Source organism: Pipistrellus hanaki (assembly GCF_964339955.1).
Source record: "Pipistrellus hanaki genome assembly, chromosome: X".
NCBI lineage: Eukaryota > Metazoa > Chordata > Mammalia > Chiroptera > Vespertilionidae > Pipistrellus > Pipistrellus hanaki.
The window spans coordinates 85,311,845-85,324,480 of NC_140524.1; the positions used below are offsets into that span (position 1 = coordinate 85,311,845).

Consider the following 12,636-nt stretch of genomic DNA (forward strand, 5'->3'; position numbering starts at 1 on the left):
AAAAATGTCAGTGCTGGGATTCTACCCCAAACCAACTAAATCAAAATCTTTTGAGAATAGGGCCCAGACATTGGGTATTTTTAAAGACTCTCTTGTTGATTCAAATATACAGGCGAGGTTATGATCATTAAATAAGACAGAACATCAGAAAGCTTTTAATTAAAACAGTCTAGGGAAGAGACAACTGGATGATAAAAAGGTTGGAAGAGCAATTAATGAGGTTGAATAAATGACTTGGAATCTTGGTTAAAGGATAAGGAAGAGAGAGAAACTAAGTATGATTTGGAAGTTTCTCCGAGAATGACTAGGTAGAGGAACAGATGTGTGACAGTGATTAAGAGAGAAGGGTGAAGATGATGTGATCAATTTTGGATATGTTGAGTATTTAAAAGATATTTAGTGGAGGTTTGGCAATATGGATATGAAGCTAAGGAGTTTTTAGCTTAAAATGCAGATATTGCTATGATCAATTATAAAGGTAGTGAAGAAAACAATATAAATAAACTTACCAGAGAAAATATATAAAGTGAAAAGAAAAGGTCAAAAGAGACCCCAAAGTAATAGTAACATTTAGAAGATGAGTAGAGGAGGCTGAGGAGTAGCCAAAGAGACAGAATAAAATCTAAAATGGATGTTTACATGTTAATCAAAAGGAGAAGGCTTCAAGGAAGGTTCATCAGTGATGGAAAATACGGAAGGGGGTTCTGGAAAAGTAGACTTTAGAATCTCCAATGCTTTAGTAACTTAAAAGTAACCATTATCAAAAGTAATTTCAGTGTTAAAAGTCAAAATGCACATTGAGCAAGATATGTGTGGTATAGTGAGTGTAGACCAGTGCTTCTCAAACTTTAATATGGATACAAATCACCTAAGGCCTCTTATTTAAAAATGCAGATTTTATTCAGTAGGTCAGGGGTGGGGCCTGAGATACTGCATTACTAACAAGTTTCCAGATGATGCTGATGCTGATGCTGCTGAGACACAAACCTTTGTTTAAGTAGCACTGGTATAAAACACTTCCATGAAGGAGAAAGGCATTGGATTGGCCAGACAGGGTGTAGAGCCAGAATAAAGAATTTTTGTTTCTTTCCTTTTTAGATGAGGTTCTATACTGAGATTGAAGATACAGGATGGGCGAAAAAGAGAATCAGTTCCCTTAGGAAGTGGAAGCAGTTGGCATTCTGAGTGTAGAGAGGGAATTAGGCATGGGTAAGAGAGATGACTGAACCTGAAAAGAAGAAGGTAAGAGAGACTGGAAATACAGAAAAATCCATCAATAGATAATACTTGCCATTTTGCTTTTTAGACCATAGTTTCTGTTCAAATAATTGTTTAATATGTATTTATTTGTATCTTTTAAAGTGGATGACTAGACTGTGGAGTGTATTTGTGAAGATATGAGTAAGCCCATTTTGATTTTCAAGTACAACTTGAATTTTTGGCACTTATCAAATAAAATTTTGAGTGATAGCACAGGGCTGAAATTTAATTTATGTGCAGAGAGAAAAATAATGCCCCTTTCTACGTATTTTACACATTTATATTCCAACAAATACATCAGTTTAGATGTGCAAATTTACAGTGAAGATTGAGTTTTATTGTCTGAATCACATGCTGATAACACAATAGTAAATCCGTGGTGCTAGAATTATAATGGTACCCTTTAGCTCCAATTTACTTTCTTGCCTATTAAAAAAAATGTTTCAATTATAGTTGATATACAATATTGTAGTAGTTTCAGATGTACAACACAGAGATTAGACATATAACTTGCAAAATAATCATATTTATAAGTCTAGTACCCACTGACACCACTTTTAGTTTCAGTTTAATTAACTCTTTCTAAACCCTTTTGAGTTGTGAGTACTTCATTTTCTGCATTTGGTATTTAATTAGTTGATGACTGAGGCATTGAGGCATGCCAGACACATAATTGTCCATCAATATTTTGTTATCTATATTATATCTAGAGTTTCTTTTCTGTATCTTGTGAATGACCTAGGATTATAAACTGAAATATTTTTATACAACTATAGATCAAGAGTTTCCCTCAACTTCAAGCTTTCATCTTAACCAATAACTAGCCCCTGCCAAAGGAAGCCATTTTTTAAATTAATTAATTTTAGTTTATTTTTAATGATTAAATAATAATCTTCAAAATCTCCTATCAGTAGTTCTCATCATTGATATTCCTATCTCTCTCTCTCTCTCTCTCTCTCTCTCTCTCTCTCTCTCTCTCTCTCTCTCTCCAGCTCTAAAATCAATATATATATATATATATATATATATATATATATATACACTTCAAAATTCACCTGTTTATGCAATTAATAAAAAATAGCTTACACATTTCATTATGACTGAATGTTAGTATTTTCTCCAAATCTCTGACTCTCCAACCAGTGGCAAAAATACAGTCCTCCTTTTAGTTTAATTCATCTTTCACTATGGAAACCAACACACATTTCCTATGTTTTATAACCAAAACAGGAGAGTGAGCTTTCTTTAGAAGACTAGCCCATTTTCTCTATTAGAATAGTCAGCATACATTAAAGGAGGTAATATGGTTTTTGACAGTATGTTGATTAGAAAATTAAGAGATCTGTCTGAATTCCATTTTCAACTCCTATCCATACACATTGGGTGTGATTTTGAGCAAAACATTGTATCATTTCCACTCCTATAAAGGCTGTTTACTATGTCTTAAACTTCCTTATTCCACAGATGGTATTGTTTTCTTAATTGGAAAGTGATCTTAATGACTTAGAAAGCTGCTTAAGTAATACCCTGCTTTGTGCTTGCTGTGAGAGTGCATTTTATCTAACATTTTATTATGAGGAACTCAAATACACAGAAAAGCTGAAAGAATTATACAATGAATACCCATGAACCCACCATCTAAATTCTGCTATCACTTCATCCATTTTCTGCCTATCAATTCCTTATTATTTTCTGATGCATTTCAAAGTAAGTTTGGAAACATCAGTACTCTTACACCTAAACACTTCAGCATGCATATCATGAACTAGAGCTCAATATTCATTTATAGTTATTTTTGTTTGCTTGCTTGCAGGAAAGTTTACACAGTGTCAAGTGAACAAATCTATGTAAACAGTAGTGGAGAAAACTTTCCCCTTCTTCCCTGGTAGGATTTTTGGCTAGTTTAAAAATCCAATTGATATAAAATAGATTAACAAGATAAAATAAATTTAATTTCATATATATATATATATATATATATATATATATATATATATATATAAGCTCCTAAAAGTGGCCAGAGCAGGCAGCTTTTATATCTTTTAGACAAAGAAATGATGCATTTGTGAAGAATTGACAAGACAGAGAAGTTAGGGCTTGGGGTAGTAAATTAGTGAGGCAGTAACAAGGTATGTTACACAGACTTGTGGTCCCAGAATTCCCTATCTCTAGTGATAAGTATGCCTTTGTTCCACTCTCCTAACATTCTGTTGAATAACTGTTTTAGCCTCAAGGACCAGTGCATTATGATTCTCACATTTTTTTCTGGTCTTAACAAATAGTTCAGAACTCACTGTCTTAACTTCAATTGGGATCATTTTTCTTACAGTTGACCATAGTTAAATATCTGCTACTCTTCACGCATTCATATGACCTCAGAGGGTTTATTTACCTTCACTTTAACTCTTCGAGCCAGATGTATTCTACCTGGAACTCTTGTGCACTTGGGGGAATCACTGAGATCCACAGTGTATTCCTAGCAGATCAGGAATGCTTGCTGATGACTATAATTCATTTTTGAAGCTTCTCTATATGGAGAAACAATAAAACTTTGCTTTAGTGTGATACTTGATAGTTTTATTAATTTTTCAACTTTATTTTCATGGCAATTCTTTGGTTTCTGCAACTATTATTATTTCAGTTTTTCATGCCTAACATTTTGTTGACTATTTTAGCCTCACGTAACAGTACAATGCGATTCTCACATTTTTTCAGGCCCTAAAAAATAGTTCAGAGCTCCTTGTCTTAATTTCATTTGGGATCATTTTCCTTACAGTTGACCATTGATAAATATATGCTACTCTTCACCCATTCATATGACCTCAGCTGAGGAAATTAAAGTTGTGGCAATCAACATTTGCAGATTAAATTGTCAAGTTTTTTCTCTAAAATTTACTCACAATAACTTCTAATTCTCAGACTGTAAGTTCAGTGCAGAAATTGCAACAGACCTGTTCTTTGTTCTGTTGCAATGTATATTCAAAAGGCAATCATTTCATTTTTGTACATAACATTTTTCCCTAGGAGAGATGTAGGAATTTATATCAGTCAAGAATGTGTATTGATAATCCAACATAGCTAGCTTAAAAACTTGAAGTGATAGATCGGTAAGTACTCAATCAACGGAACTGTTTCTTTCTCTACAATATTGTAGTTCTTGATGTGATTGCTGTTTTTCCAATTTGGCACTTTTGGAGATTTGTGAATCAGGACACATGCTGAGTTTCAGTCTGTCATCCTGAGTATTAGCAATGGTTATTTATTTCCTTTCATTATCCAGTGTTTACATATGGCACAAATCAGTTGAGAAGCTTTCCATGATGGACCTCTGAGAGAAGAAATGCACACATTTGGATAGCTTTTCAACTGCCAACATGCACAGATTGTCTGAGTTTATATGCATATATTTCATTATTATTTCACTTTTCTATGTCAGATGATTCTGGTATAAATGCAAATATAACAATATGTGCTCTAGTGACCAAATACATTGCCATAATATATCTTTGGTCTATCAATAATATCCTGGATGAAGTGTTGCGACTTTGGTAAAATTCTGCAGTTTGAATTGTCCAATTATGGACAATTACCATGTCTGCTTCATGTCCAGCTGCCACAGTGGTCCAGTTTCAAGATAACAGTTTCTTTTAGATTATCTTCAGATACTATGTTTCCTTTCATTCCTTGACAAAATGGAATATATCTTGAACTTCTAAAAAGTTGTATATGTTTCTATAAGGTCTACCCTTAGGACAGCTTTACACTCAGTTCCACTGCTCTGTACATTTTATTAAATAACTGAATAGCTGCTTCACTACTCTCTATGTGCTCATTTGTTTCTGTGAATCAAGTCTAGTTCACTATCCAATGAGTATTTCTAAAATGATCTTTATCACACAATTCTAAGGTCTAAATTGTATCGTGTCCTTAGCAAAGCCCTGCATCTCTCATTATCATTTATATCTGCCCAAGTGATGCATATTTCACAGGTTGCAACCCTATTAAAAAGATGAATTCTTCAAAGTTCTATGGGAATACATTTTTCAAGTCAAATAATAATTTATTTAAATTTTTATTGAAATATAATATACAGCAGGAAAAGTGCACACAGCAAAAATGTCTAGCTTGGTGAATTTACACAAACTGAATACATCTGTGTAATCATCACTCAAATCCAGAAATGACCAGAACCTGAGAAGCCCTCATCACATCTCCTTTAGTGACTACCAGTCCCTCAAGAGTAACCAGTATTGCAATTTTCACAATATTCTTACTTTTTCCAGTTTTTGTACATTATGTACATGGAATAAAATAGTATGTCCTTGTTTTGGGCTGACTTTTTTCAACATTATGTTTGTAAGATTAATATATATGATTGCACATTGTAGTAGATATTTCTTCATTGGTATTCTATTGATAAAGATATCTCAAAGTTTTTATCCATTTTCCAGCAGATGGGAATCTGGGTAATTTCCAATTGGGGACTCTTCTAATTTAGTACATATCTTTAGTGAAAATAAGTATGGATATCTCTGATAGTACAATATAAGTATGCAATACCTGGGAGTGGAATTCAAGTCAAATAATATTTTAAATACACTTGACAAATTGAGTGTATAGGGAAATCTTATGATGAGTCCTTTTGTAATAGACATAATCTCTCCATAATTTCTTCTATGAAAAATAGATTCCCACATATGGTTAATTATTTCACAAGGGGAGATACATCTGCTGACTGTATTTCTAGTATTCATCTAATTGTACTTAAGTTATTAACAATAAGGTGTTTTATTGTTGTTATCCTCTAGAATGCAGTGTTTCAAAATTTGAAAATGCCTACAAAAATATCTTCATCCTGCCCTGGCCGATTTTGCTCAGTGGTTAGAGTATCAGCCTACAGACTGAAGGGTTGCAGGTTCAATTCTGGTAAAGGTCGTGTACCTCAGTTTCAGGCTCAGTCCCTAACCCTGGTCAGGGAGTGAAAGAGGCAACCAATCAATGTGTCTCTCTCACATAGATGTTTCTCTCTGTATCCCCCCTCCCTCCATACACTCTAAAAAATCAATGGAAGAAATATCCTCAGATGAGGATTAGCAAAAAACAATTTCTTATCCAGTATAGCATGTATTTTTCAATACTAGTCAGTCCAAAATTAATTTTAAAAACAGGCTAAAATATCAAGACATTCCCACAGATTATCTCTGATCTACGTTGATTTTAAGAATGTTAGAAAAAGAGTGATCATTTAATTAAATTTAGCTCACAGGATTCCCTCTCCATAGTTTTTAACTTATGGGTTTTTTAATCAAAGGAGAATATTCTACTAGTAACCATAACAGTGAAGTTGTTTTATACACAAAAATGGTTCATGTAAAGGCATTATTGGAAATAAAGGATGCCCAGAGAAAATCTGTTTACTTATAATGAAGATCATGAGAAGTAAAAAGAAAACAAAAAGGGAAATGTAAAAGACTTAAGCCAGTGTTCAAATTATGTAAACTTAAAATGCAAGAAAGAAGCTGATTGCTTCTCAGGAAGAAAGACTCAGGTACTGGACAAGAGTTAACCTTGGAAGTGGCATTTTTACATCATTATAAAGAAGAAGCATGAATCATTGAAATATTCTACATATCCAATTCAATTGACAGTTATTGAAAGTATACTAAGTGTCGGGCACTGAGGTGTACACTAAGGATTTTTTTTAAATGAATAAAACTCTAACTTCGACTAGGTTCCCCCAGAAGCATACCTTCAAACAATGATTTGAGTGAAAGTGGTTTATTTGTAAGACTATCCCAGGAAGTACCAGTAGGGAAGTGAGACAATGAAATAAGGAAAGGAGCCAGTAATTAAGCCAATTATTGAGTAGGTTATTGCTGTGAGCAACTACTGCTCAACCCTGGCAAATAGAGAAAATCACACCTCATAGTTGTCACCGATAAGGGGTAATTATCTTCCAATTCTCATCCATCATTGACTGATTCATTTGTCAATTCCCTACAATAAGATTTCTACTGCTTCACTAAAATAATTTCCTGTATGGTCTTCAAGGAATTCTGTGCGGTCAAAGCCAATGAATACTTTTGGCACAGGCTTTGGGGAGTCTGACTGATTGGGACCAAGTGTTGGATCTACCACTCACTATCTGTATGACCTTAAGCCAGTTCTTCACCATTGTCTCTATTTCTTTATCTATTCAATGAGAACAGCAGCAACAACAAAAACAATGAGACCTACCTCATTATATCATCATGATGATTAAATGAGTTATTACTTGTCAAGAACTTAAAACAGTGCTTTGAGCAGAACAGGTTTTCAAATAACTGTTCTTTAATATTATTTCTAGCAATTCTTGTGACATATATGGCATTTGAAAGTGTTCTTTGAAATTCATTCTTGTCTGTGTTTCTCTAAAATGTCACTTTCCAAGTATTCTCTTACCTCTCTATTCATTTTTCATCTTATTGGCTTCTTTTGTTATATCCTGTCTTTGTGTTGTATTTTTCTAGTGCTCCATTTTTAACCTTCTGTTCTGCTTAATCTATACACCATATCATTGAAAATGCGTTCACATTTATGGCTTCCTTTTTTTCTCTTCTGTAGTGATTTGTAATCCCAGATTTATCTCTCAAAATATACAGGGGGGGCAAAAGTAGGTTTATAATTGTGAGTATGTGAAACACAGTTTATTCTTGTGTTATTACTCATTAATTATTATATTATTTTCCATATGAACAACTGTAAACCTACTTTTGTCCACCCTGTACAGCTATACCACAGCACCTTCAGTCTATCTAACTGCATAATAGTCCAATGTGGATGATCCTCAAAACTCATTATTTTCCCTGGAACAGCTCATGCTAAATTCTTTGAGTATATAATGAATAATGCCTCTATCTAACAGGCACCAACCAGAAGGCAGCTGATCTTAGACTATTTGTTTACCCAGTGCTTAGCATAATGCCTGTTATGTACTAGATGCTAAATAAAATGGTGACCAACAGACAAGATAGATGGATTGATGAGTAACAGTACATAGAGGATTAATGGATTGTTGAGTAAGTCTGTAGGCTATAAATTTATCTAATTAAGTATTATCTGATTATCATGTACAGTTGAAGGTCAAAGATCAGAAAGCACACCCTTAGTGAGGTACACATCCCAATCAACTATTTTATCTTGCTACCTTAAACACCCATGACTACTTTGGGATGAAAACTTGCATTACTATTATAAGATTGAACAGACATTGAAATTGTGTGTTTGTCTGAAATAATGGTCTAAACTATAAAAGTTTCCTCCTTTTCCTACAATTAAGAAATATCTATCCAAATAATAGGAAAAACTACTTATTCATATTAAGTGATGGTCATTTAAAAATACATATTATATCTATAATACTGAAATGAAAATAGGATTATAAAGTATTCACTGGTATGAATATGAATGGCTTACCAGGTTTATGTAAAAATTACTAGGCATTCCAAAATATTTGTCACTAATTAAAGCTGATTTAGGCAAAGCCAAATAGAAACAAATTCAATTGTATTATCTTCATTTACAGATCGTACAATATATGTCAATAGGCTAAGAATAAAAACAGCCAAGTATCCTATCTAATAAAAGAATAATATGCAAATTAACCATCACACTGCTACACCCACAAGCCACTCCCATCACCCAATCAGGAATGAGTATGGAAATTAGCCCAACCAAGATGGCTGCAGCCATAGAGAGCAGGAGGCTTGGGTTTCTCTGGCAATGGAGGAAGCCAAGTTTTCCACATATCCTGGTCAGCCCAGGTCTCCACTCAATGCTACAAAGTTTCAATTATAGAAGATAAATAAATCCCAACACAAATGGCTGCTGCCACAGAGTAAGCAGGAGGCTTGGCTCCATTTAAGGCTAAAAAGTTTCAATTATAGAAGATAAATAAATCTCAAGCCTCTGCTTGGGTTGACAGGGATATGTGGCCGGCCTGCCAACCACCACAGGGCCCATGCCCAGGTCACTCCATGCCCCAAGGGAACCCCCACCCTGATCCTGGACACCTTTCTGGGCACCAGGCCTCTATCCTAATTAATAAAAGAGTAATATGCAAATTGACCATCACTCTAATACACAAGATGGCTGCCTCCATGTGACCACAAGATGGCCAGCAGGGGAGGGCAGTTGGGAGGGACCAGGCCTGTAAAGGTGAGCAGTTGGGGGTTATCAAACCTGCAAGGGAGGGCAGTTAGGGGTGACCAAGCCGGCAGAGGAGGGAAATTGGGGATGACCGGGCCTGCAGGAAAGGGCAGTTGGGGAGGACCTGGCCTGTAGGAGAGAGCAGTTGGGGGGAGGGGGGAGACCAGGCCTGCAGGGGAGGGAAGTTAGGGGCAAATAGGGCAGCAGGGGAGTAGTTAGGCATCAATCAGGCTGGAAGGGGAGTGGTTAGGGGGTAATTAGGCTGGCAGGCAGAAGCAGTTAGTGGCAATCAGGAAAGCAGGCAGGCGAGCAATTGGGAGCCAGCAGTCCTGGATTGTGAGAGGGATGTCTGACTGCCTGTTTTGGCCTGATCCCAGTAGGGATCCCAGATTAGACAGGGTGCAGGCTGGGCTGAGGGACACACCCCCTTGTGCATGAATTTCATGCACCAGACCTCTAGTCATATAACAAAAGCCTAATATGCAAATTGTCCCCTCAGGTGTGTGGTCGACCAGGATTTCAACTGGGAGATTGGGAGTTTGGCCACTTGCTATGACATGTCCTGACCACCAGGGGGTGGTGAGGGACATGGCAGGTATTGGTGGTGTGGTGCTGGCAGTGGGCGGCAATGGAGGTGCTGCCGCCCCGATGGGCCCCCAAGAAGAGCGGGACCACAGCAGGATGGTGAAGCAGGTGACTGGGCAGCACCAGGCCAAGGCAGGTGTGAGTGGGGGCTTGATTGCCCAGCTGATACCCTGCAGATGGCAACCAGCATGGCTCTGACACTTCCATTTCAGAGAAAGGGCAAATGAAGATATTAAAATATTTCTTCTAATTATTTTCCTTTAAATGTGCACAAATCCATGTACCAGGCCACTAGTACATAATAAAGTAACCTGTTATAAATTGAAAAAATGGATTGTAATTATAATATCAGTTCTAAGTTGTTCTATGATAGAAAAATATTTCAGAACACTTAAAGGCATTTTTATTTATATTTTAAGCAATTTCTTATAATAGCATTTACGCTATTAGTTTTGTAAACTAAAGATAAAATAGAAGAATAACCAATAACTATACATCTCAACTATAACAGATACGTAATTCCCAGTGGGGCAACAACAACAATGAAACAAACAAAAAAGAATAGTGCTCAGAGATTATAAAAAAAAGACTGTCATTTAAACAAAAGTTGGCATGTTAACTGAAGTTGGAATATAATATATTGACTGATTTTGCAACATAACAAACACCTTGACAGAAATGAACCCAACAAAAATGAGTGCCACTTAGTTTTCTAGATACCAGATTTTTTATTTCATGTCACAATAACTAGTCTTATAGTATTTATCTAGTCCTGATAGTTATTTACAAAATATCTCAGGTACTTATCTAACTCATCACTTCTCAAAACTTTGAAGCAACAATAGAGTTAATTTAGAAAAACTGAGCCAACATGATGAAATTAGAAGCACAATTTTATAATACTGTGCTGTTTTTTTCCTTTTTGTTGAATTTATTGGGGTGACACTGATTAACAAAATTATCCAGGTTTCAGGTGTAGAATTCTATAATACATCATCTGTATAGTGTATTGTGTGTTCACCTTTCCAAGACAAGTCTCCTTCCATCACTGTTTATCCCCCATATACCCTTCTCCACCTCCCCCAACTCCCCTCAATCGTGCCATCTTCACACTGTTATCCATATCCATGAATTGTTTTTTCTTTTTTTCTCTTTTGCTTGATCCCTCCACCCCCACCCAACCCCTAATGCCTCCCAACAGTTGTCAGCCTGCTCTCTATCTATGAGTCTATCTCTGTTTTGCTTAGTTCATTTTGTTCATTAGATTTCACATATGAGTGAAGTCTGTGCTGTATACATTTTACTTGTTCACCCATAGCCAGGCTTTGCCCTTCTCTACCCTGCTGTCTACTCTGGGAGGCTGATCTGTGTCATCATAGATCTCCCATGCCCTCTGGCTTCCAGTTGGTTTAGCCACTGGGGAGCCCTATTTGGAAATTGAAGAGAGCAGGTTGAGTGAGGTCAGGATATTTATTCTCCTAGTTGCCTCCCTATGAAGTTGCCTCAGGCTGACTATGTCCCTTGACAAAAGGTTACTGCTCTTCTGAAGGTGGTTTCTCCTCATAATTCTTGGCTTCTGGCCACTTCTCCCTCCCCTGATTTCTTATGCCTAGATATAGTAACAGCACCACTACTGCAAGGTCTAGTTCTTGTATATCTTTGGTAATTTTCCTACACCCTGATTATGTTGTAACTTATTCTTTTGTAAATAAACCTCTCAGACTGTTTGGGCCAGATCACAGAGAAAAACATGTATTATAGATCAAACTAAATATTCCAGAGGATGGTGAAAAGACATTTAAGCATTTAAATGAGAGAATGAATTGATCACGTCTATATTAGTCATCACTCTGTCTAAAGTGTAGATATTATATTGAAAAACTGAGGCTTGAAGTGGAGGACTACATGGAATCTATTGCACACATGTAGGCAAAATATAATAGAACTTTGCTGTGGTAATATGTGGAACGAGGGCAGTTCTATATTAGAGAAATTAGTAACCAATAAAATACGGTGTTCAGTGAGGCTTAGGAAAGAGTCTAGAATGTCTGTCAGATTTTTTACTTAAGGGATAAAGTAGATGGCGGTTTATTACTTGTTTTATATGTCATTATTTCCATTTTATGAAACCAGAATAAAGAAAAGATAGTATGATCCTTATTAAAAAGAAAAATAGCGTGGTCATATTTATTTTAGCATTTTAAATTGGAGTATTTCAGAGCATAATATATAGGCAATCCATCCATTATCTTTGATTCTCAATGATACCAAAAAATAGGTTCATTATAAGCCTGTCATACTTACAAAATACAATCAGCATGAATTTTTAGATATTGTTATAAGAAATTTCCAGAACACCCACCTGCTCTTGGGTTGACCCAGAAGAAAACCCTAGAAAAAAGTTTTAAGAGCAAGTGACTTATTTGGGAGCTGAGAAAAATATCAGTAGGGGAGTGAGCAAATGAAACAAGTATGGCAAGACAGCCAATAAAGGATGGTGCATTATCAAGCAGGTTACCATTGTGGAGCTTTATCTCACTGGGAGATCTCTGGAACTATTAAAAAACACATGCCTCACAGTTATGTATCCTAGCATGAAGAGAG

General features: G+C 35.8%; 1 protein-coding gene across 3 annotated transcripts in view; it reads left to right on the top strand.

The window, feature by feature from the left end:
* Positions 1-12,636, top strand: part of DMD (dystrophin) — a 2,141,216-nt gene that overhangs the window by 1,537,676 nt on the left and 590,904 nt on the right. The gene's annotated exons all lie outside the window — the stretch shown is intronic.